This window comes from Pseudopipra pipra, chromosome 2, assembly GCF_036250125.1.
Source record: "Pseudopipra pipra isolate bDixPip1 chromosome 2, bDixPip1.hap1, whole genome shotgun sequence".
Taxonomy (NCBI): Eukaryota; Metazoa; Chordata; class Aves; order Passeriformes; family Pipridae; genus Pseudopipra; species Pseudopipra pipra.
The window spans coordinates 22,520,277-22,528,710 of NC_087550.1; positions in this window are offsets into that span (position 1 = coordinate 22,520,277).

Sequence of the window (8,434 nt, forward strand, 5' to 3'; positions counted from 1 at the left end):
GATTGTGCAAAATGTGTTCTTTCCAGCCCCACTAAAAGGTGGTGGTTTGGAAGAAAGCCTTCCCTCTGCAAGCACATGGCGGGATTGGATCTGGTTTTTTTAGCTTGTTCCTCTCTCATATGGACCAGAGCCTTCATGGCTTGATGTTAACCCTCTAGACGAGCTTGCTCCCATTTTGTTTCCCCTTGGGGTCAGCCCTGTGCCGGTGTCTGGGGTCAGCCCTGTGCCAGTGTGCTGTGGTCAGCCCTGTGCCGGTGTCCGGGGTCGGCCCTGTGCCGGTGTCTGGGGTCGGCCCTGTGCCGGTGTCTGGGGTCGGCCCTGTGCCGGTGTCCGGGGTCAGCCCTCTGCCAGTGTGCTGTGGTCAGCCTTGTGCCGGTGTCCGGGGTCGGCCCTGTGCCGGTGTCTGGGGTCAGCCCTGTGCCGGTGTCCGGGGTCGGCCCTGTGCCGGTGTCTGGGTTCAGCCCTGTGCCGGTGTCCGGGGTCGGCCCTGTGCCGGTGTCTGGGTTCAGCCCTGTGCCGGTGTCCGGGGTCGGCCCTGTGCCGGTGTCTGAGGTCAGCCCTGTGCCGGTGTCCGGGGTCGGCCCTGTGCCGGTGTCTGGGTTCAGCCCTGTGCCGGTGTCCGGGGTCGGCCCTGTGCCGGTGTCTGAGGTCAGCCCTGTGCCGGTGTCCGGGGTCGGCCCTGTGCCGGTGTCTGGGTTCAGCCCTGTGCCGGTGTCCGGGGTCGGCCCTGTGCCGGTGTCTGGGTTCAGCCCTGTGCCGGTGTCCGGGGTCGGCCCTGTGCCGGTGTCTGGGTTCAGCCCTGTGCCGGTGTCCGGGGTCGGCCCTGTGCCGGTGTTCCCGAACCCAGCGAGGGGCGGGCGGGGCCGGGCCAGGCCCGCCCCGCCAGGGGGCAGCCGCGGGCCGCGCTGCCCGGGGCCGGGGGCCGCAAAATCAGGGACATCTCAAAAATAGGAAATATTTTTACCGCCCTCTTTTTTTTTTTTTCCCTTTTTTTTTTTTTTTTTTTTTTTTTTTCGGTCCCGCGGCGCTCCCCCAAGCCCTTGTCCTGGAAATGTCCCAGTGGGCATTTCCCACTGGCAGAGAGGGCCTGGGTAATGGGCAGTGGGGAGGTGAGAGTGAAGGGGAAGGTGGGGGCACGTGGGCCAAGGACATCTGGGACAGAGGCACAGGAACACAAAAAGGAGGTTTCAGGTGGAGGGGAGAGGCAGCACAGGCGTGACTGCAGTAATGTCATGTGGCTGTCAGAGTAGTTTGGTGTTTGCTGCTTGAAGCCACCTGGGAAAACATGCTCCAGTAGAATCATAGAATGGCTTGGGTTGGAAAGGACCTTAAAGATCATTTATCTCCAACCCCCCTGCAGTGGGCAGGGACACCTTCCACTAGAGCAAGCTGCTCAAAGCCCCATCCAGCCTGGCCTTGAACACTTCCAGAAAGAGGTACAAACCCACCTGAATAACGTCACCCAGGGCACCACTGCCAGCACCTTCTTGTTCAGATGAAAGGTGGATTTTGAGTGGGGTTTCACCCTACATCCGATTCAGTTTGGCATAATTATTTTTGTTTCTTTTGTTATAAAGGATAAACATAAGGACTTCATATTTTACACATGAAATAAAACCATAGCTGTAGTGTTGGGCAGGATTGGTTTTAAAAGCAGGATTAGATTTAAAAAGTATGTGGGCAAATTGGGGAAATGGTCTGGAAGAAACAGGAGGCAGCTGAATAAGGAAAAAGTGGAAGGTCGCACACTTGAGCAACAATATGAACTCCCAGAGTACAGAGGAGGGAGTGATGGGTTAAGTAGCAATTCTTCAGAAAAAGGATCAAAAGCTGAATGCAAGTCAGCTATGTCATGGTGTTGAGGTGATGGAAAATAAGTTGAGGGTAGATGTGGCGTAATTGGATCCAGCCCAGTAGAGAGCAGGGAGAGCAAGCGGAAGTGGAGAAACCATTACCTACCAGGGAAGTCTGAAAGAACTGAATTCTCTAACCCTAAGGAAGAGAGAACTGAAGTCTTTAGGCACATAAAAGGACATAATCGTTGCTCCTTGTCTGTGATGGAGGAGAAGGAAAAAAAAAAGAAAGAAAAAAGAAGGCTTAAGTCACAGCAGGAAAGGCTCAATTTAGATGTTAGGAAAAACTTTCTAATGACAGGGATAATAAAGAATAGACTGCCTGGGGAGCAGAGAGCTTTAAGATCAAGTTAAGCAACATCTGTCAGGGATGTCCGAGGTTTAGGTGATCCTGCTTCGGTTAGTGGGATGGACTGGTCTGACCTTTCAAGGTCCCTTTCAGCTCTAATTTTTCAGTGGTTCTGTGGGTCGACATTAATCTTCTTGATGGTATTTAAACAGTCAGCAGCTCTCTTAAGTAACTGCTAGCAAGTCTCTTCTCTTGCCTGCGGTTTAAAATTAACTTAATTTCCATGCATCACTTTCGCCCTCCAGCTCCCAAGTCCTGCACAGCCAAGCAGCAGCTGAATTCCCGGACTGCTTGTCAGTACCTTCCTTGTGGCTCTGTAGCTATGCACAAAAAAAAAAAAGAAAAAAAAAAAAGGATACAAACGCTGCATACAGGTGACTATGCCACCACTGTGAGGGTGCCCTCCTTTTCTGCACTTATATGTAGGAGATATGGTCCCCCTTCTTGAGACAGCGGAATCTCATATGTGGTTATTTCATTTTGTGCCCTTCAAGAACCTGCCTCTTCATGTTGCCTGCAGCCTTCTGATTCTATAAGGTTTGAGTGTCCAAGCCCAGACACTGCCCAGCGTGCGTGGCACTTCTGTGTAACAATGTGTACAACAACAGGTGGTGTAATTAATACTTGTCCACAAGTGATCTCTCTTCAAATGGGGCAGACTTGAGAAAGAAGAAGGCTGAAGTTGGCCCTGGAGGCCCTTGAAGCCACTAATGAAGGTGAATTTTCATCTGCCAGCAACAGAGTAAGAGGGAGAGAAAAAGCCGGGCCATGATGAGCAGTATCTGCAATCCTTGTTGAGTGCCATTGGAAAACAAGGAGAGCTGGTGAGTGTGTACTGAAGGCATGGTGTCTGAAAACTTCTTAGTTTTTTGCTTAAAACAGAAAAGACAGCATTTCCATAGCTGGGAAAAACTGAAAAAAAGCTGAAAAGAGAGGGAACCCCTGCCTGAAAGTCCTCACCTTTGGAAAATAACTCCCTGCCAGGCAATGAGCTGCACATATGGATTGTGAAGGGTGACCATGAAAACTGGGTGAGTATGGCATCAAGAGGATCACTGACCCCACATCACAGCTAGAAGATCAGCGATAGAGGAGATAGCCATAAACCAAAACAGGTTATCCAAAGTCAGGAAAACATGAGGCTTCCAAACCTTCATTGCATCCTCCTTAGTTATTTACTTAAAACAGAAAAGATTACATTTCTATAGCTGGGAAAAATCATCCCCATTGAGAGAGAGAACCACAAGTATCTTACCTGCCCACAGACAAGCAGTCACAATTTCTCTCACTAATCTTCTCCAGTGGTTTTAACCATCCAAGGTAATTGTGGGCCCGATATACAAGCCTTCACACTTGCTTTTGTTAACAGAGCAAGCAAGATCTGTGTTATCTCTGCATGACAAGTAGTAAGAACCTTATTTCATACGTGTGAGTAACGTATAAAGAAATGAAGCAGCCACCACAGGAGCAGGTTGGAACACAGGGTCTTTCACTCCCAGCCCTGAGCTCCTTCTTTCAGACCATGCTGCCAGCTCTGAGACGTGGCTGGGCTGTTATTTATACATGTAATAAAACGCCACCTGAATGCAGCTGGAGTCCTACCTTTGAGCAACACGAGCACGCTAGGGACTTTATTTACAGCTATTTCACTTTGCCTCTCTTGATGCTGGGAATGAGAGTTTCAGGTGTGCTACCCTTTAAAAAAACCCACTGTGAAATATGCATATGTTAAAGTGGGTTGTGCTTTTGTGGAGCCTGTATCCCAAACTACATAGTAGCTGCTTTGTGCACAAATTGTACAAAGGCACAGTTCCACTCCAGTGAAAATGTATTTATCAGAACTAAGACAGTATGAATCTGATTCATTAAATAAGACCTCATTTTTTTAAAGGAATGTTAGGAGTAATACAAATACAGCAAGCTCGTAAGGCCCTTGAAAGTTAAGGGTGAAGCAAGCTTACTCTTTAACTACTGCAACTTGGGAAAGGTGTTTTTGGAAGTGCCATAAAAATTGTAACTTTCTTGGGATATTCTGAACACTACTGTACCCCACAGGGTTCAGGGGAATGATGAAATTACCCACCCAAATGTAAGTTTATTTGAACAATGAAATTTATATGAAGTCCAGGAATTTTCAAGGTAAGAGAAAATCAGGACCTTTTTCATTTTTTGCCCAGACAGCTGGGTAATTCAGGACCAGCTACACTTGAGCACCCTGCGTTTTGGGCATTGCAAACTCAAAAGTTTCCCATCTGAGGGGTGCTCCCAGCTGCAGTGAGCTTGATCTCTGCTTAGCTTTGGAGCTGGAGCCAGACGGCCTGCTAACACAGTATGGCTGCAGGCCTTTTTGGTGTTTTCACTCTGTGGAGTTTTTATGAGACCATATCTGTCAAACGTATGTGTGAAGATAAATCAAACAAGCACAGCCATGGCTATTAAATAAATGTGAAATCTGAGTGGCTTCCACCAGCCCCTCGATCCCTCCCCCTCGGCTGCCGTGTGTACTGAGTGTTTTATAGGCACAGGACGGTGAAGGATGGCTGGTTATGAGAAAGGGGAAGCAGTGGGGAGGCAGCTCCAAGGGAAGGGAGTGATTTCATTGCAGCGGGAAGCAGAGAGCTACAGGATGGGTTTGGGGCTCATGCTGCTGAAATGTTTAGGTCTGGAAAGAGTCTGTTTTGAATCTTGATGACTTTTGAAGGAGGAGAGACTCAAAAAATTCCATCAGGGACATGGTCTGACTGCTGTGATGGCATCCAAAGTGCAATGAAGATGGGAATTCAGCAGAGGAGACAAGAAGGCACTCCATGCAGAAGTGTAATGGGGTAATCAATCTCGGACCACGTTTGGGGCTAATGCTGTGTGAGCACCACAAGGTTGCTGCAACTTGAGTACCAAAGCATGAGAAGGACATCAAGCTTCTACATGCCTCACAGCCTGTCTTCTCCTGGAAAATAAAATAATCTTGACCTGATCACCACTCACATTTTCCCACTATTCCCTAAATTGTTCTTCCCCCAGGAGAAGGGTGGTCTTTCCAAGGTCAGGGTTGAGGTTACTGACAGGTCAGGGAGGGCAAGGTCAGGCTTGAAGCTGACTGTCTGTACCAAAGCTGTCCCACATAGGGAGAGGGCCTTGCAGTTTCCAAAGCCATCAATCTCCTCCCCACTTTCACCAGCTATTCACCTCTCCCAGTTTTAAGTGGAAGAAAATACAGCCAACCTCTTCAAGTCCTTGTGTCACGACTCTGGGAGCTGCATTCTTGCTCTCGAGTGCTCAGTCACCGAAACAGAATAGCTAATATATCACTCCCAGTGTCTTTATTTGGGGGTTGAAGTTGGATCAATGTATCTGAAGCCTACTGTAACCAGGAAATGATTCTTCTTATTTCTGACAATGAGGCCGCTTCTGCCACCAAGAAAGCATTTGTCACTTCTCCCTGGTTGCACTGGGGTTTGGCTGAATGTGCCTGTTTACCCTGGCACACAGGGAGAGCATCCTCGCAGAGGAGATGGGGACTCAACAGGAGTCGAGGCTAACAAATCACGTGGTGGTAAAGTGTACGGTGCTGGTGCTAAAGGCAAAGCAGGAGGGGCAGGACATGGCCCATAAGGCAGGAGCATGGGACAAAGATTATTTGATGTGGCTCCTAAATCTGTGATATCATTGTGCCTCCATCGATTTTTAATGCTGATTGACACTAGGAGAGGATTTGACCCATAAGATTATAGTCTGCTGCACAGAGGATGTCATGGCAGCTCTTGGTCCTTCTGTGAATATCACCAATGTTCAGCTGAATGAAAATAAATACTCAGAGATGGTTTTTGCCAGTAAAAACATACAAGGAAAGAGAAGGCTAATGTACTAACAAGTGCATTTCTGCTGAGTTGCTAATGCAATGCAAAATGATTATTAGTAATATTAGCAATGCACGCGAGACTACCATTGAACAAATGATTCGTGAACACCCAAAAGGCCAGGAAAACACTTAGAACAAATCTTTCTTTCAAAGTAAATAATTTAGATTGGATTCTGTTAGCTCATGGGGCCAGGTTGCTTTGTTGATGTGCTGGCACTGTTACTTTCAATGAAATCTAAATCAGCCAGTTTACACAAGGTGAAAATCTTATCCCAAGTTTTTTGTTGATCATGAGAGTCATTATTAATGTTAAATATGTAAGAGACTAGCTTTCCATTCACTGTTGGAGATGGGTTTTTTTAAGAGTGTTCTGTAGGTCCTCGTGTATAGCATATACATTCTGTTCCAAGGGATTCAGCTGCCACTTACCATCTGAAATGCTGAGTCTATACCATGATGTCAGTGGGAACAATTTTATTCTGATTCCAAATAACAGAAAGCACAATTCAGAGGTCTTGAAGTGCTCAATTGTCAGGGTAGAGCACAGGGCACAATTTGAATTTAGAATGGGAACACAGAGGAAAATATGTTTGTGACTCATGGCAGTGATACACCTGCAACTTATCTGTGCATATAAACACCTGAAAACCCTTACCCTGCCATCCAAGGTAAGGATCCATATGTAGGTTTAGATCATATTTTACTCCTAAAACTGTGCTTCCTCATAGAGCAATTCCATTCAAAAATGCAGGTTTTCATGCAATAGTGGTTACTTCCAGCTCTCAGGTCTTCAGTTTATCCTACCTATCTCTCCTGTGGTCACTAGCCATCCTCTGTTTACGCTGCTGCCCTGTGACCAGGGTAAGAACCTTGTCAAGAACAGGCTAGAGATGCAGGTTGGCTTTGACATCTGCTGTACTGCCTGTTGTGGGAAAACTCCTCACACTGGGATCCATAACATTCTCCAAGGCACAGGCAGCATGGGCAGTATCTTGGAAGCCAGACCTGCTGTTGTTGTCTTTCCTTAGTCCAGAGGAGACAGGCACCATTACTGACGGGGGAAGTGTGAAGGCAAACCACTGGCTTCTCACCTCCTGCAGGCATATCCCTCCATTCCTGTCACCACCACCAGTGCTGGCTGCAGGGAGCTTCCTTCTACAGCAGCAATAGCTGTTTTCCCACCCCATCCCTTCAAAGGCACTGGGAGCAGCAAGCCCTACCTCCAGGGTTTTCAGTGCTCTCCCATCTAGCCCTGCATCCTTCACCTCCTCAGGACAAGGCAAATCTGGAGAGGCCTGTCCTGCTTCTCAGGCATTCAGCAGCAGCTGGAGAAGTGCAAAAAGATCAGTGACACCTGCTGCAGCTGAGGGACTGCAAGGGGAATAAGTGGAAACAGGCCCTGTGTAGAGGGAGAAGTTTGGGGGGGCAGACTGAGGAAGGGGAAAGGAGAAGCATTCTAGTGCTTCTCCCTGCCTGTCCCACTGAATACTCCTAAAAAGGCTCTCCACATACAATGGACCCTTACCAGCTCCCCTCCACAGTCAACCTCCCTCAGAAGAGCTGCAGACTAACCCCAAATCTCTGCTCTGCCTTCAGAACCCCGAGGCAGGACAGTGCTGTCATTCCTGACAGCTACCCAACCTGTTCTTAAAGCTCTGGCCTTAGGGAGGCTTCATGCCTGGACACTTTAAGCATTGCCTCTATCTATTTGCCCTAACACTTTTGCAACATCAAGTTTGAATCTTTCTTACTGCAGTTTAAGGCTGTTATTATTTCTGAACATCTTGGTTTTGGGCAAGTAGAACTGACAGTGCCTTTCTCCTCTGTCATGAACTTAAAGACTTGCTGGGCTTACTATTGGTCTTCTTTTTTTTAAGGCTAAGCTTTACTAAGACTTCTCGATTTCCTCCCAGAACATGTTCTCTAGACCTCTGATGATACTTCTCGTTTTCATCTGGATTGTATTTAAATAGCCCTCATCTTTTTTTTGCTTTTTCCAAGAGTATGGCACTGATGACAAACAGTTTGGTTTTTAATCTGCACTAAACCTCAGCTCCAGTAGTTCCATATCCATATTTGTGCAGTCAGTTATTTCTCAGTGTGGATTCTCCTCTGTAGAAATTCCTACTGTGTGCTTTCTTTTTTTTTTTTTCCTCTGACTGTTTCTTTAATTTGTTAGGCTGTTGTTTGCTTTTTTAAAAAATTCTAGTCCTGTCTTCAGTGTCCTTGCAGATTCTTCAGCTTTGAGCATCCTGCAAATTTGATCATCTTTCTTCTAGTTCACAGTCCAAGTCACTAACAGACTGGAACTGGAGACAGAGAGAAACCTGTACATGTCTGTCCAATCTGTACATCTCTATTCCTGTCTGTGGC